Raw genomic sequence first — 22,594 nt, 5'->3', positions numbered from 1 at the left:
AATCTTCTGCCAAATCCCCTGCCATTTTTATAATTAATTGTTTCTCTGTCTCAGTCAGTGCATCCAATAATAATTGCATATCGTTCCAATCTGGATTATGCTATTTTATTATAAATTGCAGACATTTAGCTGCGTTAACTGGATCACTGTGGTAATTTTTAGCAACCTTTTCCCATGCCTCCAAGTCGGTTCTGGAGAAGGGAACTTTAACCAATACCATTCCTCCCTCTGGTCCCCCTGCCTCTCGCAGAGGTGCCTGGAATATGTGTGTCTGTTAGTTGAGTTGTGATTGTTTTCTTAAAAGAGCTGAGCAGCTAATAGTTGCTATAAAGTTGTTTATAACAAAGGCACATCAGTCTCAAAAGGCAAAGGGTCACAAGCGTTCAAGTCCATGCTAAAGTTTTGGTATAAAGTCCTAAATAGGCAAAGTCCCAATCAGAAGCAGAAGCTGCTCCTGGAGGTCCTGAAGGGCTGATGTTGCTGGGGCAGCTCCTGTCTTCTTTGGGTGATGATGGTGGTGGTGAGAAGTGAGAGAGCAGGAACAAAATCAAAAGTCAAGAAGCAAAAGGTGAGTCTCTCCCCAGTGCATAGATTCTTATATACAAACTTCCCAGCAAGCTAAAGACATGAACTCGAACCTAGTTCTAGTTTCTTAGCACACCAGCTATGTATAAACTACATATATGTTCTATCTTGTTCTATCTAAAAAATGTAAACAATATTCTTACTATAGTTTTATTATGTCTAAAACTATGTTCCTGAAGCCTCCACAGAAACACTAGTATCTAAGACTATATTTTTCAACCCTCACTAGAACTCATGCTTCTACACTGGTCTCTGAGATCTTTACTATCTAAAAGCACTTAAAACTTATTCTTACTTACTTCCTTATTCTAAAACTTAAACTTACACTTCTACTTTATGTGAGTGGCTTAATATACTTGAATCCATCCAAAGGTTTTAATTCAATCCCTGCACTCTGATTTCTCTCTGAAGAATTCAGAGAGAGACTCTTGACTTACAGACTCCAACATCTGTTGTCTAGTCTGGTGTGTGATCAGAGGGGGGTCTGCATCCTCTGAGTCTGCATCCTCATCCCTTTCCTGTTTTACCTGGGGAGACCTGAGCAAATCGTCTGCCAGATCTTGTTCCTGGGCCACAGGCTGGTAAACCTTATCAAATTTTGTGCATCTTTGCCCTATGCTACACACTGAACAACACCACTTGAGCTTTCCTCTCTCAGTCTTATTCTCCTTCTATAAGGCCAATACCAGAGGGTCAGATGGAGCCCTGAGCCCACAGTCCCTCTGCCATCCGGGGTGATTTTGAAAGGAGAAAAACATATCCACATATGATACCTCTGTCCACTTCCCTTCCCTCCCAGAAATAGCATGAGCTGTAATAGATGTTATAATCCAAAGTTCCACTGGGTGGCCACTTCGCTCCATTGTCCAATTTATAAAAGGCCACCAGTTCTTGCAAAATCTAACAAGATCTCTCTTGGTTTCCATGCCCCCATGTCCAGCAGCATCTTTCAATGTGCAATAACACAGCCTAGTGGCCTGGCCTTAGGGATCTCTTTACTTTGTCCAGTTCCCATTATCTTCTCCTTCTTGTCCTGTGCTGTTTCCATCCAAACTTTTCCTCACACAATTTCACTGTTCTTTCTCAGTTTTCTTCCCACACACAATCCCAATTTGCAGGTATCGAATGTGACTTTCCACGCACTAATTTCAGAATTTTAGGTTCAACATCGATTTGATTAGGAAAATTTTTCAATTCACACTTGGGGCATATGCCCTGCTGGTTATTAGAGCAACAATACCAATGTCTTTCACAATCTCTACACTGTAATTAACTCCATGCCAGATGCCTTGATCCTCTGACAGCTCTAAATCTCCCACAAAGACAAATTATCCTGTTCACTCCCTCTGGAGTACTCAGAGTCGCTACTGCAGGTTGTTCCCAGTCCAAGGTTACCAATCACCCTCCAGAGGTTTCATATATCCCTCCTGTTCATTCCCTCTTTCTATCCAATGACTTATTGGATCAATAAATTCCCAGGGATCAAGTCCAAACCACTGCTGAGGAGAAACTCCTTCAATTTGTCTATCCATGATTAAAACAAACACTAACCACTCTGTGTTCAAGCACAACACTCCTCCCTTCTCACTTCTACTTGCCCCACACTGACCCCGCTCCTTTGCTTTTCTCCGGCCGCCTCAGTCGCCCAGACTGGAAATGCAGATAGAGCTCCACACTCACTCATTCACTCACTGACACACTCAACGTGTCCAGACCTGGCAGTCACACAAAACAGCAGCGAAAACAAGGGTTCACTCGACCCACCCCAGAGTCACTAGCGGGCTGCTCTATCAGCTCAGTGAGACCCCTCCGTCAGTGGCGTTATCAGCTGGGGATCGACCCCTCTCCCTCTGTCTCTGGCTCCCTTGGCCAGCAGCTTGCAAGCCCCCAGGGACTGTGCTGAGTGTCAGACGTCTCTGTATGACTCACCAGCAGTCCTGTTATAGATATTTATTACAGACCGTTTTATCCACAGTGCCAGCAGGTCGTTGTCTGTCCCCGCAATGAGTGAGCCGAGGTTGGGGATCCCTCCAGGAAAAAATCCCGGGGCACCCCTCAGGGTGTCTGCCCTGGTGGTGCTCCCTCAGCCACACAGATCTCCTGGCTGGCTCACCAATTATGAAGCACAGAACAACTCCATAACTCGTAAAAGTTGCAAAGTAGGTACGAATAATTTATTCAGGGCTGAGGTGCATGGGGGATAGCTCCTCCAAAAACATGCACACCTTTGGTGACCTGTGCCTCTCTTTTTATTCTCTACAAGTTAGTATTGCACAATGCACCTAATACATATTCATTTCCTAACTCTACCTGTTCTCACTTGGTATTAAAATTAACTCCATGCCTCTTTGTGACTGTGCACTGCTCCTTGTTGATCGCTCTGGTGGTCGTCTGGGGGTCCTTGGGATGAAGTAAACAGTCTTCTTCTCAGCTGAACTTCTCACCTTGCCTTCTTTGCACATGTGTATTAGCTTTTGCTTTCCTTCCAGACCTTGATACCAGTTTTCACTTGCTCAGGGGTCTGAGGAAACCCCCTTATGGAAGAGGCCTCGTTCTTCCATCCTGTTTATGCATTCTTGTTCCATCTTATCTTGTAGCCTTGCTCTGTTCTCCTGTTCTTGCAAAGGCAATGAACATTAAGCATTCATAGAATCATGTCACCTCCCTTCTAGTTAAAGCATACTCCTGTATTTTTACTCTTAATACTTTAATTTTAATTTTAATTTCCCCCTGTTTCATCATGAGGTCCCCACAGTGTTCCAGTGACCTCCACTGAAGGAAAGAACCAAGCCCCAGTGGTGCAGGGGCAGTCACCAGAAGCCAAGGCCAGCCAGACTTGACAGTACTGGCAGATTTTGCCTGGGACCAACCCTTGGATCTACAGTATTTTAGAGCTGGAATCCCAGTTTCAAACATGGACACATGGAGGAGATGGATGGTTCTTTTCAATAGGAAGGAAAGCAGGAAACACCTGTGTTTCAGGGGCAGAAGAAAGGCAGACATCAGAGGCCAAGGCCAGCCAGACCTCTCTGTCCTGGCAGCTTTTGTCTGAAAGCAACTCTGATATAGGGAATTTCAGAGGTGGAATCCCAATTTTGGCCATTTCTGTGTAGATTAGAAGGATGGTTCTTTTCCATTGGAAAGAAAGCACAGAGCCCCAGTGTTTCAAAGGCAGATGAGAGGTGGCTCCTGGGAGTCCAAACCATCCAGACCTGTTTGTCCTGACAGCTTTTCTCATGGAGGAATCCTCAGATATATGGAATTTGGGAGAAGGAATCTCAATTTTGACCACAGACACCTTGAGAAGGACAGTTCTTTTTCCCTGGAAGAAAAGCCTTGAGCCCCAGTGTTTGCAAAGCAGGGGAGAGGCAGCCCCCAAGAGGCTAAGGGCAGCCTGACCTGCCTGTGCTGGCACCTTCCAGTTAACATGCCTTGGTTCCATGAGGCCCTGCAGGGTCACAATGTTCCCCTTTTTTCTGTAGTGGCACAATGGCCCAATGACACCATGAGGTCCTGCAATGTCACAATGGCTTCATGCTTCCACAATGCCCTGATGTGTCACAATGGCCCCTTGGCTCCACGTGCTCTCACTGTGTCACAATGGCTCCTCCATGACACTATGGGCTTCACAAGGTCACCATGGACCCTTGGTCCTTGGGGCCCTTGAGTTTCATAAAGCTGTCCTTGATTCTGTGAGGCACAAGAGTGTCAGAATGGATCCATGAGATTCTGCAGTGTCACCATGGTCACTGTCAGAGGCTGGATGAGATCAATGTCCCAGTGTCCTAGGGTGATGTTATGGTGTTTCTATCTCCAATCGTGTGTCCTGATTATGTTTGGTATTATGTCCTGTGCTTCCAGGACTGACTCTGAGAGTGAAGCTTTGTTTTGTCTTGTTATCAGCCGGCTCACCTCCCCCATGGTCTATGTTTAGGAGAGGTTTTAGCTCGGCTTGCTTGCTTTGCCTGCTTGCTTGCTTGCTTGCTTGCCTGCTTGCTTGCCTGCTTGCTCGCTTCTGCCTTTTTCTTTCCTTCGCTTTGCCCTTGCTTTCTGCTTATTAGTTAGTTCAGCTAGGCAGTCCAACTTTTTCCCTGGACTGTTTTCTCTTCCACCCCGTCCCCTCCCTCTCCTGGATACCATCTGAACGGACGGGGACCTGGGAACCCCAAGAAACACCGGGAGGCTACACTTTGTCACCTGCAGCAGTCATCCCCAGCGCCAGAGACTGATAACTGAGCGACCACTCGCCAGAGAGACTGAGTTTGTCATCCCTTCAGAACGGTGAAAGAGTTTTTTTTGTCAGCTGGTGTTGTCTTTTTTCCCTGTGCTGGGGAGTGTCTTGCTTGTTAAATAAACAGGTTTTTTTCTCCCACTCTTCTCCGAGGAAATTCTTCCCGAACCCGGTGGGGTGGGGGGGGGAGGAGTCGTGGGGTTTGCTGTCTGGGGGCTCCTTCTGGAGGTTTTCCCCCAAATTTGCCCAAAACCAGGACAAATAAATTGGCGCCCAACGTGGGGCTCGAGAAAGTGGGAAAAAACCCTGTTCTAATAATAATAATTTGGTTCAAATTCTTTTGTGTTGGTATAGAGCAGTTATTGGCTATGTTGTTGGAATTCATGTCTTTTGGGGTGGAGGCCTGCATGGGATTTTGGTCCCTAGGGTTTTTTGAAGTCTTAATACCTTTGTGGTCCCTGGGTTTATTTGCTTATCCAGAAATAGCTCCGGTATTGTCCCTAATGCGTAGTTTCTGTAGCAGAGGGGCATTGACCAAAATATCCATCGGGCTGGGCTTGGTTTTAATGGCCTGCAGGAGATTTATAAAGGTGCTGGAATCTGTTCCAGGAATGTATGGTTCTTGGTTGTGGTTGTGCACTCAGTTTGTTAGAGGAGAAGCAGGGGATGAGGCTTTTCAGCCTTTGTTCTCCTTCTTCTCCTCTGAATTTGTTGCATCCTTATTAGAGAATGTTCAGTTCCCCCTGAGTGTTAAAGAGACCATCTTTCTGGTGTTTAATATAGTAAGCTTTCTCTATACAGTCTGCAGTTTCTCTAGAATGAGAGCTGAGATTTCTAGAGGGGCTGAGACCCCTGACCCCAGAGTAGAGCCAGGCGTGAGGAATCCTGAATGGTGTGGGAAATGGGAGGATATGGGCCAAATCTTAAAGGAATTTTCTGACCCTACATCCTGGGATTTTCCATGTGAACAAATTCAGAACCCAGCTGAGGTGGCAAAGTACCTGAAAGAGAAGTGCCATGGTAATTCTAAGGAGAAGAAGATCATTGCAGTGAGCTGGGCCCTGGCATATGCTTACCGTACCCTGCTAGATACTGTAGGGCAGCAGACAGAGGAAGGGGGACAGGCAGATAAATCAGCCACTATCCCAGTCACTCAGGCTGCAGCCAACACCCCAGGCTCGAGGCCAACAACTACACCAGACAGTGAGCCTAAGCCAGCAGCTAAACCTGTCAGTAAGCCTCAACCAATGGCTGTTGCTACCAGCACGAGAAGTGGGAAGTGCACAGACAAGACTGATCGACCAGTGGATGATGATGATGATGATGATGCAGGAGAAGGACCCTCGACGCCTCCTGACATAAAACCAGGAGTCAAAGCAACTGGTAAAAGATCAGAGGCCAATATTGAGTCTTTTTCCCTAAAGGACCTCCGTGGCCTAAGAAAGGATTACACCCGACGACCTGATGAGTCTATAATTAGTTGGTTGGTCCGTCTTTGGGATGCTGCAGGCGAGGCTACAATTCTGGATGGCACTGAAGCCAGGCATTTGGGATCCCTGTCACATGATCCTGTCATCGACCAAGGAATGATGAGAGGGCCTAACCCTCACAGCCTCTGGGCACGGGTCCTGGACAGTGTAGCACAAAGATACCTGTGTGCAGATGATCTTTATATGCAGCAGACCCACTGGAAGACGATAGAACAAGGGATCCAACGCCTGAGAGAAATGGCAGTGGCAGAGATTATCTTCTCAGATGACATAACAACTAGGAATCCGGACTTGGTACCATGTACATCTGTGATGTGGCGAAAACTTGTACGACTTGGGCCCCATGAATACGCTTCTGCTTTAGCAATAATGAAGCGGGACGAGAGGGATGAGACCGTGCTTGATATGGCAAAGAAGCTCCGAGCATATGCAGATGCTGTGCATGGCCCAACACATGCCAGAATTGCAGCTGTGGAAACACGTCTGCAGAAATTAGAAGACAAGATAGAGGAGAATCATAAAAGACTCAGGGAGGAGATTAAAGAGGACCTTCTCCAAATCTCAGCAGTACAAATTAGAGGCCCTGGTATCCAACGCAAACGTTCCCCTGATGGGGAGAGGAGGTACACCCCACGAGCTGAGCTGTGGTTCTTCCTACGTGATTGCGGAGAAAACATGAGGAGATGGGATGGAAAATCTACTGCTGCTCTGGCACAACGGGTGCGTGAATTGAAGGAAGGCAAGACCCAAAGAGGAAGTTCCACCAAAAGGAGAGCAGCTCCAGTTGCCCGTAGCCAAGCTGCCAAGTATGATGATGATGATATATCTGATCCCCTTGAAGGAACCTCTAAGACATATGCCCAAGGAAAGAAGGATAAACAGGCTTAGAGGGGCCCTGCCTCTAGCCAGGGAGAGGCGAGGGAAAATCGTGTCTTCTGGACTGTGTGGATTCGTTGGCCTGGCACATCGGAACCACAAAAGTATAAAGCTTTGGTTGATACTGGTGCACAATGCACATTAGTCCCATCAAGATATGTGGGGGCAGAATCTGTTTCTATTGCTGGTGTGACAGGTGGATCACAGGACTTTACCTTGGTGGAAGCTGATGTGAGCTTGACTGGACATGAATGGAAAAAACATCCTATTGTGACTGGCCCAGAGGCCCCATGCATTTTGGGCATAGATTACCTCCGAAGGGGGTATTTTAAAGATCCAAAAGGATTCAGGTGGGCATTTGGGATAGCAGCTGTGGTGACAGAGGGCATCCAGCAATTGAACACCTTGTCTGGACTGTCTGAGAATCCAAGTACTGTAGGACTTCTGAAAGGAGAAGAGCAAAAGGTACCAATTGCCACTTCCATAGTGCATCGCCGACAATACAGAACAACTCGAGATGCTGTGGTTCCCATCCATAAAATGATCCGTGAGCTGGAGAGCCAAGGGGTGGTCAGCAAAACCCACTCACCCTTCAACAGCCCCATCTGGCCTGTACGTAAATCTGAAGGAGAATGGAGACTGACCATAGACTATCGTGCATTGAATGAGGTGACTCCACCACTGAGCGCTGCCGTGCCGGACATGCTGGAACTGCAGTACGAGCTGGAGTCCAAGGCAGCAAAGTGGTACGCCACTATCGATATCGCCAATGCATTTTTCTCCATTCCTCAGGCAGCAGAGTGCAGGCCTCAGTTCGCTTTCACATGGAGGGGAGTGCAGTACACCTGGAATCGACTGCCCCAGGGGTGGAAGCACAGTCCTACTATCTGCCATGGACTGATCCAGACTACACTAGAAAAAGGTGAGGCTCCAGAACATTTACAATATATTGATGATATCATTGTGTGGGGGAACACAGCAGCAGAAGTGTTCAAGAAAGGAGAGAGAATCATCCAAATCCTCCTGGAAGCCGGCTTCGCCATCAAGAAGAGTAAAGTTAAGGGACCTGCTCGAGAGATCCAGTTCCTGGGAGTGAAGTGGTAAGATGGACGGCGTCAGATTCCTACTGATGTCATCAACAAAATCACAGCTATGTCCCCACCAACCAACAAGAAGGAGACACAAGCTTTCTTAGGCGCCATAGGTTTTTGGAGGATGCACATTCCTGAGTACAGTCAGATTGTGAGCCCTCTTTACCTGGTCACCCGCAAGAAGAACGATTTCCACTGGGGCCCTGAGCAGCAACAAGCTTTTGCCCAGATAAAGCAGGAAATTGCTCATGCAGTAGCCCTTGGCCCAGTCAGGACGGGACCAGATGTGAAGAACGTGCTCTACTCTGCAGCCGGGAACCATGGTCTGTCCTGGAGCCTGTGGCAGAAGGTGCCTGGTGAGACTCGAGGCCGACCATTAGGATTTTGGAGTCGGAGCTACAGAGGGTCTGAAGCTAACTACACCCCAACAGAGAAGGAGATCTTGGCTGCCTATGAAGGGGTCCAAGCAGCCTCAGAGGTGGTTGGCACAGAAGCACAACTCCTTCTGGCACCCCGACTACCAGTGCTGGGGTGGATGTTCAGAGGAAAGGTTCCCTCAACCCACCATGCCACCAGTGCTACATGGAGCAAGTGGATTGCCCTCATTACACAGCGCACCCGGATTGGAAAACTGAATCGCCCTGGGATTTTGGAAGTAATTACAAATTGGCCTGAAGGTGAAAGTTTTGGTGTCACAGATGAGGAACAAGAACCAGTGACACGGGCTGAAGAAGCTCCACCATATAACCAACTGCCAGCAGAGGAAACACGCTATGCTCTATTCACCGACGGTTCCTGTCGCATTGTGGGGATGAATCGGAGGTGGAAAGCAGCCGTATGGAGCCCCACGCGACGGGTAGCAGAGGCCACTGAAGGAGAGGGTGGATCCAGTCAACTTGCTGAACTCAAAGCGGTTCAACTGGCCTTAGACATTGCTGAAAGAGAGAAGTGGCCAAAGCTTTACCTTTATACCGATTCATAGATGGTAGCCAATGCTCTGTGGGGATGGTTGGAGAGATGGAAAGAGGCTAACTGGCAGCGTAGAGGAAAACCAATTTGGGCTGCCGAGGAGTGGAAAGATATCGCTACCCGGTTAAAGAAATTACCTGTGAAGGTTCGCCATGTAGATGCCCATGTTCCCAGAAGTAGGGCTAATGAAGAGCAGAAAAACAATCAGCAGGTAGATCAGGCTGCAAAGATAGGGGTGTCGAAGATAGACCTTGATTGGGAACACAAGGGAGAGTTGTTCCTGGCTCGATGGGCCCATGATGCCTCAGGTCATCAGGGCAGAGATGCCACATATAAGTGGGCACGAGACCGAGGGGTGGATCTAACCATGGACAGTATTTCTCAAGTTATCCATGACTGTGAGACGTGCGCTGCCATCAAGCAAGCCAAGCGGGTGAAGCCCCTCTGGTATGGGGGGCGATGGTCCAAGTACAAGTATGGAGAGGCCTGGCAGATTGACTACATCACACTGCCTCAAACCCGCCAGGGCAAGCGCTATGTACTGACCATAGTGGAAGCCACCACTGGATGGTTGGAGACCTACCCTGTGTCTCACGCTACAGCCCGTAACACCATCCTGGGCCTGGAAAAGCAGGTCCTTTGGAGGCATGGCACCCCTGAGAGGATTGAGTCAGACAATGGGACTCATTTCAAGAATAGCCTTATTAACACTTGGGCTAGGGAACATGGCATTGAGTGGGTGTACCATATCCCCTACCATGCACCAGCTGCAGGGAAGGTGGAAAGGTACAATGGACTGTTAAAAACCACCTTGAGAGCATTGGGTGGGGGATCATTCAAAAACTGGGAGCAGCATTTAGCAAAGGCCACTTGGTTAGTTAACACCCGGGGTTCCACCAACCGAGCGGGCCCTGCCCAGTCTGAGTCCCTGAATATAGTAGATGGAGACAAAGTCCCAGTGGCACATATCAGAGGTTTGTTAGGGAAGGCAGTTTGGATCAATTCTGCCCCGAGTACAGACAAACCCATTCGTGGGATTGTCTTTGCTCAAGGACCAGGTTGTACATGGTGGGTAATGCAGAGAGATGGAACAACACGATGTGTGCCTCAGGGAGATCTGATTGTGGGGTGAGGCAGCATGAGACAGAAGGAAATATGTAAGTGTCAAAGGTCTGAGCAAGTGAGATAGAAGGAAATGTGTAAGTGTCGAAGGTTTGAGCAAGTGAGATGGAAGAAAATGTGTCCGAATAAGTGAAAGATGGAAATTTCTACTTGCTGACATGCTGTTTAGTATGTTTACGATATGGAGATAAGGGGTGGAATGTCCTAGGGTGATGTTATGGTGTTTCTATCTCCAATCGTGTGTCCTGATTATGTTTGGTATTATGTCCTGTGCTTCCAGGACTGACTCTGAGAGTGAAGCTTTGTTTTGTCTTGTTATCAGCCGGCTCACCTCCCCCATGGTCTATGTTTAGGAGAGGTTTTAGCTCGGCTTGCTTGCTTTGCCTGCTTGCTTGCTTGCTTGCTTGCCTGCTTGCTTGCCTGCTTGCTCGCTTCTGCCTTTTTCTTTCCTTTGCTTTGCCCTTGCTTTCTGCTTATTAGTTAGTTCAGCTAGGCAGTCCAACTTTTTCCCTGGACTGTTTTCTCTTCCACCCCGTCCCCTCCCTCTCCTGGATACCATCTGAACGGACGGGGACCTGGGAACCCCAAGAAACACCGGGAGGCTACACTTTGTCACCTGCAGCAGTCATCCCCAGCGCCAGAGACTGATAACTGAGCGACCACTCGCCAGAGAGACTGAGTTTGTCATCCCTTCAGAACGGTGAAAGAGTTTTTTTTGTCAGCTGGTGTTGTCTTTTTTCCCTGTGCTGGGGAGTGTCTTGCTTGTTAAATAAACAGGTTTTTTTCTCCCACTCTTCTCCGAGGAAATTCTTCCCGAACCCGGTGGGGTGGGGGGGGGGAGGAGTCGTGGGGTTTGCTGTCTGGGGGCTCCTTCTGGAGGTTTTCCCCCAAATTTGCCCAAAACCAGGACACCCAGACACCTGGGGATGAGCTGTCAATCAGTCACACAGTGGGGTGGTGCTGACCCAGGCTCTGATTGCCCCAGCAATCACAAGTCCCACCTGGGGGAGGCCCACGAAGGCCCAGGGGCTTAAAACACAGAGCAGGAGCTCAACCCATGATCCATACCCTGCCTTCTCCTGGGGTCTGTGTCTCACCCACACTGGAACCCTAGGAGATGGGAGCCATGTGTGTGTCTTTCTAGAGCTTCTGTTTTTCTGTGTCTCTTTCCTCTCGTTCTAATGCTCTTTATACAGAACAGTTTTGGGCACCTCAACAATCTAAGTGTTTAGAGGTTTTTAGATTAAATGAGCAAAGTTAATGACGTTCCTGCTATGATAAGTGTTTTATGTTGACTAGGATGTTTTATTAAATTCTTTTCCAAAGTTCCTTCATTTTCTATACTTTGCCAGTAAAATTTTATGTCATTTTGACCTCTAGAAAATATCTGGCTGGGATTCTCCTGTGCACCAAACTTGAGTAAAGGAACCTTTGGTTACCCCCAGCATTTCAGTGTTCTGGGGTGTTACAGCCCTGCAGGCTCACCATGGCCTCTTGTTTCCATCAGGCCCTGCTGTGTCACACTGGCCCTTGGTTCCATGAGCATCTGGAGTGTCACACAGCTTGATGACATTTGTCCTTGCTGCCTCTCCCATCCCAGTGCCCCAGGAACAGCCCCGAGCCACCTGTGAGGGACAGGCCCTGCTGGCCCAGGCCTGGGCTCAGGCCTTGGCCTTTCTGCTTCCTCCACCCAGCCCAGGCCTTGCTCAGCATTGCAGTTCCCTGCTCACAGCCTCGGGCTCCTGCAATCCTGGCCTCAAGGATCTGCTCTCACCACTCCCTGGGGAGCCTTTGGCAGTCCCTGCCCTCAGTGGGGCCAGTGATGCTCCAAGGGACTTGGAGTTTTGCTTCTGACTCCTTGAGCAGCTTCTTCAACTTTCTCTCAGTGCCTGAGCATCCTGGACTCAGCCCCAATTCACCACAGGGATCTTTAAAATACAGAAAAGCCTCAAGGGCTCTTAGTCTTCTTCCAATTGTCTTCACATCTCCAGGCCTTGTGCAGATCATTGGAGAAAATTTTGGAGCTCTGTTAAGGAGGAAGATTTCAAGGTGCACCTCATGACTTTTTCTTAGATGTTTTAATCAAGCATATTTCTATATTCGAGTTCAGTGAAGAGGGGGTAGAAGCATTCCCGAAATGATCTTGATGCTGAATGTCTCCTTAGGAGGTCGGGGCACGCAGAAGTACGAGCCCTTTGCGGGTTGACCCTGTTTGGACAACCTGCTCCTCACCCCCAACCTCACCATGTCTGACATTGCCCACCTGGGACTGACATCCCTGTGCCCTGCACCAGAACCTTGTCCCCTGAGCTCTGCAGCTGGCTGTCCCTGCCCATTGCACCATGTCCCACCTGCTCTCCTCAGGGCTCTGCCTGCACACAGGCCCAGGAGAAGTTTTCCTGGTTTTGAGGAAAGAAGGGAAAAGCCTGAGCAGGTTTCCTGAACAACAAACCCCACTGAGGAACCACATGCTCAGTCCAGGCTGCCTGGAATGATGTCACATTTCTACAAGGGCCAGTGTGACCATAAACGATCTCTAAGCAGAATTCTCCGAGTCTTCCAGCTGAATTCTCTGTTCCTGTCCTTTCCCTGGATCTCTGTCTCAGATGGAATCTGCTGGTGCTATTCTCACCTTTAACCCCTCTTTTGAATGCAGACAGATGTTCCCAGGTGTTGGGGGTTGAATTGTTCCCTTTTCTTTCTGCGGAATTTTCTCCCATTGTTATGCTAAGTAATTGTGGCTACACCTTAAAACGACAGATAATGTTCTCTTGCAGGGGGGTGGGTGGAGGGGGAGGGGGGGGGAACTGGAAAAGGAAAGGTGGGACGGGGGTCTGGAGTGGGGGACTCTCTCTTGCTTGGCTCGTGGAGTGGGAGCACGGCCCGGGCTCCGCTCTGGCATCTTCCCCTGCCATCCCAGCACTGAGATCCACGCTCCCTGCCGTTGGACATCGCTCTGCTGCCCTCCCACCTCACCCTACTATCTCTGGACACTCTGCTGAGCACCACGACCGACACCATGAGGGGGGGAGTCACTTTCCCCATCCCTCTCACCCCTGGGCTGCTGCTGCCATCACCCAGCCCTCTTAAACTGCGCGGGACCTGCCCTGCCCCCAGGACCAGGAACTGAGCGCAGGGAGACGGCCTGCGGCCAAAAGGGACTGGAGCTGAGCTAGACTGTTCTGCTCTGTTGTCAATTTTTATAGCTGTTGTTTTTTTCTGCCTTGGTGGATATCAGTAGAGAACTGTTACCCTTATCCCCACACCTCCTGCCTGAAGGCTTCTGATTTGGACCTAAAATAATTAACAGGGAGGGGGTTGCATTCCGCATCTCAGGAAAGGGGCTCTTGCCTTTCCTTAGCAGATACCTGTCTTTCAAACCAAGACACCAGGTGTGTTAAGCAGATGTTGCTCAATGTTTATGCAAAGCTTTTGTATCCTCATGGAACCAAGGAGACCCTTGTGACACAGCAGGGGTTCATGGAACCAAGGAGACAATTGTGACAGTTTGGATCCTCACAGAAACAAGGCTCCATTGTGACACTGAGGGGAATTATGGAACCCAGCAGACCATGGTAACACATCGATATCACATGGAACCAATGTTCCATTGTGACAATGCAGATCCAAGGAGACCATGGTGACACTGTGGGACCTCATGGATCCAAGGGGCCACTGTGACACTGAAGAACTTCATGGAACCCAGGGTCCAGTGTGACACAGCGGCGCCTCATTGGAACAAAGGAACCATTGTTGACAGCACAGAAACTCACGGAACCAAGGGGCTGTGGTGGCACAGCAGGGCCACATGGAACCAAGGAGACTGTGGGAATCTTTAAAATCAGAGGATTTTGGGAATGCTGAAAAAAGCAGGCCTCAGAGACAGCAAACTGCAATTAGAGCTAAGTGGAAAGCATAAGGCATGTCAGCAGAAAAGTTAAATGAAATGTAGAAAGCAAGGACAAATAGAACAATGGTCTATATATTAACACGTGGCAAGAATAACTCTCTAAGCTGCAGAAAAGTCTATCTAGCAAGATATTAGGAAGGTCTAAGCCTAATAATGGAGCTCTGTGCATTGTATTTTAAGGCTTACAAGTAGGTATTGTATTCAAAATATGCAAGCATTGTTTTAACCAAAGGTATATGTGTACTTATAGTGGTTGAATAGAACTACTGTCAATATGTTTTTGCTGTTGTGATTGGTCAAAAAAATTTCAAAATACGTTGTAACATCACGTTCTCTGGCTGTTGCTGAGGACATGAGCTGCTGGCATCTTCCCTCTGTCCCAACCTTGTAATGAGACTGATGCTTGGGAGGAAAAAATAATAATAAAGCAGCTCAAGACACGTTCCACAACAGTCCCATCCCGTTTATGTTTCTGTGTGTAAAACCCCTGCTGGCATTAGAGACCAGTGACATTTAGGAACATTGTGGAACCAAGGGTCCACTATGACACTGCAGAAACAAGGAGATCATTGTTGGTACTATGGAAGCTCATGGAACCAAGCAGCCATTGTGACACTCCAGGACCTCACTGAACCAAGGAGATCATTGTGACACTCCAGAACCTCATGGCACTGAGGGTTTAGGGTGATACAGCAGGGTCCTGTGAGGTTTCGGGGAGACCTCTGGATACCTCTTGGGCACCCACACTGTCGGGCTTATTCTCTTTTTCTGTAAAAAGCGAAGCAGCTAATAGTTGCTATGAAGTTGTTTATTGCAGAAGCACATCAGTCTCAAAAGCAAAAACAAAGCAAAGCAATGGTATAAAGCAATGGCAAAACTGCAGTGGCAAAATGCAATGGCAAAATGCACATGGCATAGAGCACCAGCTCTCCCTGATGCATGTTCTTTTATAGAAACTTTCCAACTAGCTAAGACACAAACTGGGTCCACTGCTTCTTAACCTATTAGAATTCTGGTTTCTTAGCATGCCAGGCTACGTATAGACTACGTTCATGGCCTATCTTGTTCTAACTGAAAAATGTAAGCAATATTCTTAACTCTATTATGTCTGAAGCCAGATTCTTGGAGCCTCTAAGGAAACACTAGTATGTTTTTCAATCTTCACTAGAACATGTACTACTTCTCAGGCATCTACGACTTTTTGCTTACTAAAAGCACTTAAACTTATTCCATTTACTTACTTATTTTCTCTCTCTCATGTTACAACCTAAATCTTCACCTCTGCCTTATAGGTGAGAGGCCTAATATACTTCAATCCATCTAAAAGTTTCAACTCAATCCCTGCATTCTGATATCTCCCTGAAGGATTCAGAGAAACTCCTGACTTACTGACTTCAACAGCATTGTTATACAGCAGGGCCTCATGGAACCAAGGAGCCATTGTGAAACTGTGCAAGGGGCATTATGGAGTCAGGGACACCACTGATACTGAAACCCACAGGATAGAAACTTTTGAACACAGTTTGGAGTATCTGAAAGCAGATATTCTTTATCACATCATGGTGGTGACTTTGGCAAACCTTCCTCCATTCAAGTGCACTGAGCATCGAATGAGCAGAGTTTTTATCACACACACTTGTTACATACTCTTTAGCTATCCCCACTTTCTTTGAATTTACTGAACATAGTTGCATTCCTTATCACAAGTCCTTATATGGTTCTTTGGGGTCAGTCTTCAACATCCAATGCCCTTTTCAGGGGCCTTCTCCTCAACCCCCACTTTTGAGTAAGGGCAATATTATTGTTTTGTATAACTTCTGCTTTGTCAGCCATGCAGAGCTGAGCTGGCATCCTCCTTGCATTTTGTGTGACTTCTGTTTGCCTCAGCTACATCCTTTGTGCATTTCTCCAAGGCTGTGCTGTTCTGCTCTCTGCCCTTGATAAGTGTAAATGTTGTTCTGTTCTCCTGTCCTTGTCACGGTGCTCACCCCACATGAGGTGTGCCTGCAACCCCCTCCAAGCCATGGGCTTGGGGTGGGCAAGTGTTCCTGAGGGAACAGGGATGGGACAGCTGGGCTGGACTGGCCCAAGGGATGTTCCATTCCATGTCATACCTATCAGCAATAAACTGAGAGAAGCGGAGGGCAAGGGGGTACGGGATTAATTTCTTTTTTAAGAAGTTTGCCTTTCAAAACAGCACCAACACATAGAATCTACTCCACTTTCTGCTCATAGGAGATTTCTTTTGGATTTACTTTTCTTCTGTGTGTGGCCTTTGCTTTTTGGGGTTGCTTTGTTTAGGGGGTTTTGTGTTGTGAGTGAGCCTTGCTTTGTTATTTTTTTGGTTGGGTTTGGGTTCTTCCCATTTGAACTGCTTTTCTTCTGATGCATAAGTGTTTTCTGCCTTGTGGCTTGGCTGGGATCTGAAGGCAAGAAAAATTTACCTAACTCAGTCATCTTGCCTAATTATGTCCTGCAGTCACCATTAACTAGATGTGTTTGGTCACAGACTCCCTACAACTTGGCAGCATGCATAAAGGAATTGAAAGTGCATTTCATGCCATTGTAGCAATAATAGAAATGTTCCACACTGGTGGTCAAGGGCTGGTCACTGAGGGATGTCACCAAGGAGTGGCTGCCAAAAGGACTCTGTGCCAAATTCCCACCCTCCCCTCCCCGCTCCATGTTCCTCTCCTGCAGCCCAGCTCTGTCCAGTCTGGCTCTGAGGAGAGCACAGCAGACCATGTCCCAGGCCTGGCTAAAGTCTGGGCACACAACATCCCCTTCTTTTCCCTTTCACAAGGATTCTGCAATCCCTGCCTTGTGCTGCCAGTGCCTGCAATGGCTGCAGGAGGATTTGCCACATGCTCTTCCCTGCTGAGCCTGACCAGTCTGTGACTCTCCCAGTGCCCCTCCCTGCCCTGTTTGCAGACTGGTTCCATGTCTGCCCTTCCCAAGTGCCCAGGACCCTCTGGGATGGCTCTGCCCTTTCCAAGGGGTTGAGAGAGGTCTCACAGTGACACTGCCCAGCCTTGTCAGCATCCCTGACACCAAAGGCCTTTTCCACATCCCTCAGTTCCAGGTCAGTGCCCAGAGCACAGCACAGCCCTGTCCAGGTCCTTGGGATGGTTCAGAAGGGAGGCAGCTCTGATTTCTCCCCACAGACCAGAGAACTCCAAAGGTCTCTCTGTGCAGTCCATGGCTGTCCTGAGCATTTTTTCCTGGAGCCTCCCTGCCCAGGATGTTTCTCTCTATGCAATCCTAACCACAGCCCAGTAATGAATTCAGGTGGTTTTCTAGAGTGTAGTGGCCTCAAGGCACTGTTTGTGCCACCAGAACTGTGCCACCCCCGAGTGCTGATGATGGAGTTTGTGCTCACTCGGGTTCATCTCCCCCCACACACACGATGCACTGCTGAAATCTCCTCAGGACACACCAAACATGGCCTGCTGGCCTGGTCACTTGGTGTCCCTCCATGCAGGGACAAACAACCTCCTGCAGCTGGGGGAGAGGCCAGTGCTGGGTGTGGTGATTGCAGGGGCTGGTGTGGGACAATTGCCCTGGGGCACCTTCCCAGGCTGTGCCCAGAACAAAGACACAGCCCAGGCCCTGCCCTGCTGCTCCTCAGGTCCATCCCAGGAGCTCTGACTGTGCCAGGACACTGCTGTGTGCCCCCTGCACACTGCCCCTCTGCCCCAGGCACTGGGCTTTGCTTGGCCAGGGCATTCCAGCAGCACATTCCTGACAGCAGCTCTGAGGAGAGCAAAGCCTTCCTGCCCTGCCCTCAGGAGATGCCCTTTGGTGATGGAGCTGCTGTGCTGGAGCCCAGTTGTGTCCCAGCAGTGCCCATGGCCTGTCCCTGCCTGTGGGCACAGCACGGACACACAGCAGGACTGTGACCAAACTGCCAGAGCACTGCAGCCTCACAGCCACAGAAGGGCTGGCAAGGAGGGGAGCAGATGTGGGAAGAGCCAGAGCCATTGTCCCTGGCTGTGCTGCTGTGCTGGGAGTTTCTTCCCTCCATCTCTGCTCACAGGCACTGCCCTGCAGAGACAGAGAAGGGCTGAGGAAGAATCCTGGACACACAGGGCAGGGCAGGCAATTGTTTTTATTGAAATGCATAGGGAACAGACCACTTTCAAATCTTTCTCTTTCAAAAGAAAGGTAGATATTAATGCAGCAATGCAAAGAGTAATGCGACAGTATTTAGTAAGAAACATGCAAAAATAGAAAAAGTTATCATAGAAAAAATGGACAAATAAGGAAAAAAAAAACCTGAGATTGTAGAGAGTTACATTCTGAAAGTTCTGCAGCTGAAAAGTGTTTAATGCTTCTGGAAATATAGAAGCATCAATTTTCTCAGGGCATTCTTGAGCTCCTGACTCCTTAGGCTGTAGATGAGAGGGTTCAGGGCTGGAGGCACCACCGAGTACAGAACTGACACTGCCAGATCCAGGTATGGGGAGGAGATGGAGGGAGGCTTCAGGTAGGCAAACACTGCAGTGCTTAGGAACAGGGAGAGCACAGCCAGGTGAGGGAGGCAGGTGGAAAAGGCTTTGTGCCGTCCCTGCTCTGAGGGGATCCTCAGCACAGCCCTGAAGATCTGCACATAGGAGAAAACAATGAACACAAAATATCCAAAAGTTAAACAGACACTAATAGCAACAAGTCCAAGTTCCCTGAGGTAGGATTTGGAGCAGGAGAGCTTGAGGATCTGGGGGATTTCACAGAAGAACTGGCCCAGGACATTGCCCTTGCACAGGGGCAAGGAAAATGTATTGGCCGTGTGCACCAGTGAATAGAGAAAGCCACTGGCCCAGGCAGCTGCTGCCATGTGGGCACAAGCTCTGCTGCCCAGGAGGGTCCCTTAGTGCAGGGGTTTGCAGATGGACACGTAGCGGTCATAGCACATGATGGTCAGGAGGGAAAACTCTGCTGAGATAAAGAACAGAAAGAAAAAGAGCTGAGCAGCACATCCTGAGTAGGAGATGTGTCTGATGTCCCAGAGGGAATTGTGCATGGCTTTGGGGACAGTGGTGCAGATGGAGCCCAGGTCGCTGAGGGCCAGGTTGAGCAGGAAGAAGAACATGGGGGTGTGCAGGTGGTGGCCGCAGGCTACGGCGCTGATGATGAGGCCGTTGGCCAGGAGGGCAGCCAGGGAGATGGCCAGGAAGAGGCAGAAGTGCAGGAGCTGCAGCTGCCGCGTGTCTGCCAATGACAGCAGGAGGAAGTGGCTGATGGAGCTGCTGTTGGACATTTCTGCACTGTGGCCATGGAGTCCTGTTGAAGGAGGACACAGTTATAATTCAGGGGAGACTTTGCTGAGCAATTTCCGAGCCCTTTCTCCCAGCCCTGCCCCTGCTGGTCTGCACCACCCCATTTTCCTTTTGTCAAATCCGTTCCTTCAGCCTCATGCCTGGAGCTCTGCTGGGATCTGGCCCCGTTGCTGTGATGAGCAGGGGCCGTGTCTATGGACACTGAGGGGTCAGCTCTGCTCTGCAGCAGTGGGGTCATGGGAACAGGAACAGGGGCCAGTCCTGGGGCTGGATTTCATCAGGCCAATCTGCTCCTGAGGCAGAGGAGCTTGGCAGCATCTCCTGTCCCAGGGCTAAGGAACAGTGATGGCCAAAGGCAGTTTGAGAGGGATTCCTGCTGTGCCCAGGGAGATCAGAGAGAACTGTGCAATGCAAGAGCTGTAACTCAGTGAAGGGTGAGGGGACCTGCTCTGTCACTCCATCTGTCCCCAGCTGCCCTTTCTGAGATCCAGGGCAGTCACTGTGTTCCCCTGAAATCAGCCTGACACAGCTGAGAGCAGAGGGACAGCAGAGCAACCTGGCTCAGCCCTTCTCACAGTCTCAGGCCCACTCCTGGCCAAGGACACTCCTGTCCCCCAGTGTCCCCTGGAGGCAGCTCAAAGCTTGGATGGCATCCTGAGGACACACCAAGGGTCCTGTCCATGGCACTGCTTGAGGAGACTCAGCTCATTCCCAGCCTCCCAGCCTGCCCTGGCCTGAGCTCCCCGGGGCACAGGGAGCTGGGACACCCCATTGCTGTGCTCAGCCTGCACAGGAGGAGCCCAAGGGCTGGGCCTGAGCCTGCAGCTGGAGCTGCCATTGCCAGAGAGCCCTTCAGCAATGCCAGGAGCACCTGGGCAAGGCAAGGAGAGAGAGAGCTGGCCCTGAGGAAAAGCCTTTCCCTGTCCATCCCTGCCCAGCCCCTGCCAGGCAGCACCAGGGCAGGACAGTGGCCCTCAGGCCCTGGTCAGCAGGGAATGGGCACATGGCAGGAGAGATGCCCTTCATGTCTGGTGCTGCTCTGCCAGCCCAGGAGGGGACTGAGGGCCCTGAGCCCCTGGGCTGAGGGCTGAGCTGGCTGGGAGGGGACACCAGAGCTGTGCTGCTCAGGGCAGTGTCTGCCCTGCAGGGCAGGGCTGGCAGGTGTCACATCTGCCCTGCAGCAGGGCTTCCCTCAGCACTGCCTCCCTCCCTCCCTCTCCATGGCTCTGCTGCTGGAGCTGTCCCAGCCCGAGCTGTTCCTGTGGCCCCGGGCTCCTTCCCTGCCAGAGCTGCCAGAGCCTAGCCCAGCCCCTGGGCCAGCTCTGCCCTGCAGCTGCTCGGGGGTGCAGGGATTAAAGAACAGTTCCCCCAAGCCTGGGCACCATGGAAAGGTGATGCTGGATGGATCTGGAGGATGGATCCCTTTCTGAGGTGCCCAGGAATCCACAGAGTGATGGTTTAAGAGCCTCAGCCCCTGCTCTACCCTGCACAGCTGAGTTTCCACTCTCACCAAGCTGAGTCTGGGAAAAGTGGGAGCACAGACTCAGGAAACCAGAGGCACAAGCAGGAAACTCCTGCCCTGAATGAACTCATGAAAAGTCCCCTCAGAAATGACCTGGGCATGAGCTGGAGCTCTGAGCAGCCCTGGCCCACACAGCACCCTCTGCACAGCAGCAGAACCTGTCCTGACAGGACTCACTCCTTGCACCCACAGCTCCCGTCCACCACGCATGAGGAGCTGCCAGGCAGGCTGAGAGCTGTCCCTGGCAGGTGGCACATGGCCTGGGCTGGCCAAGAGCCCTGAGGGCTGCAGGAGCTGCTCTGCAGGACAGCCCTGGGCAGCCCTGGCTGCAGCCCCAGCTTCAGCCCCTGCAGCCGTCCCTGGCAGCAGGAGCCGTCCTGCCCTGTCCCTCTGACGGTGCCCAGGGCAGACCCGCTCTGCAGAACATCCTCCTCCTCCTCCTCCTGTGCCTCAGAGAAACTGGGAGAGTCCTTCTGACACATCCCCCAGGCTGTGGGCTGTGCTGGCTCCAGGAGATCCCTCCAGGAGCACAGGGGACATTGCCCTGCACCCACACACTCACCATGTCCAGGAATGTGAAGATGTTTCCCCAAGTGCAGTCTCAGCTCAATGTCTTCCCAGTCCCGATTGCCTTGAGCCTGTCTGTGCCTGGCTCCTGTGCCCTCAGTGCCTGCAGGCAGTGCCCTCAGCCCTGCTGGGCTGGCAGAGGAGCTGCTCCTCAGCAGAAATGTCTTTTTGAAGCTTCTCTTGGTTTACCTTGGGAGCTGTCTCTGTGCCAGGAGCCCGGCCCAGCTCAGCAGCACAAACATAGCACAAGGACTTTAATGATCCTCTTGGTTCATTAAATATTTACATTATAATCATTCCCTGTGAGAGTGTTCCAAAAACTTCTCAAGAACTCAAATTAAAATGGTGAAGTTTCTTGAAGTTTTAATGGGTCCCACTGAGGGACACAACCGAGAAAATGTCCCTCGGTTCCAGTTAGAGCAGGAAATTCGAGGCAGAGATGACAGGTGGGGACAAAGAGAAGTCGAGTCTTTCCCTTTTGACACCAACTCTTTTAGTAGTTTATAGACTCATGCCCCCAGTTATCTGCTTTAATTAGTCCCTTGAGAGTTTTGTATTGACATTCAGTAGGGCTCATAAATACTTTGAGATACTCAAGGTTTGGGTTTTGCCTTGGAGTCTCTGAGACCTTTGTGCAATCATGGCCTCCAATTATCTGCTTTAATGAGTCCCTTGAGAGCCTTTGTCAGTAACAACACACAGTGGGGCTCATTAATGCTTCAAGGCACTCAGGGTTAATTTTAAGTTCTACTTTTTGACACTAAGCCTCTGAGAGGTTTGTGCAGTGATGGCCTCCAATTATCTGCTCTAATTAGTCCCTTGAGTGGCTTTGTCAGTAAGGACACTCAGTGGGGCTCATTAATGCTTCAAGGTACTCAGTTTTTCTAAGGTACTTGAAGTTTCCCTTTTGACACCAACTCTTTTAGTAGTTTATGCAATCATGGCTCCAATTATC

At 49.9% G+C, this 22,594-nt stretch overlaps 1 pseudogene; it reads right to left on the bottom strand.

The window, feature by feature from the left end:
- Positions 1-18,371: 18,371 nt before the first annotated feature.
- LOC148219323 (olfactory receptor 14J1-like) lies at positions 18,372-19,531 on the bottom strand (annotated as a pseudogene).
- Between the last annotated feature and the right edge of the window lie 3,063 nt (positions 19,532-22,594).

The sequence above is a fragment of the Sturnus vulgaris genome, unplaced genomic scaffold, assembly GCF_052056855.1.
Source record: "Sturnus vulgaris isolate bStuVul1 unplaced genomic scaffold, bStuVul1.hap1 Scaffold_155, whole genome shotgun sequence".
Taxonomy (NCBI): Eukaryota; Metazoa; Chordata; class Aves; order Passeriformes; family Sturnidae; genus Sturnus; species Sturnus vulgaris.
Note: the sequence above shows the minus strand (reverse complement) of the source record. Positions and strands in the feature narration are given on the sequence as shown.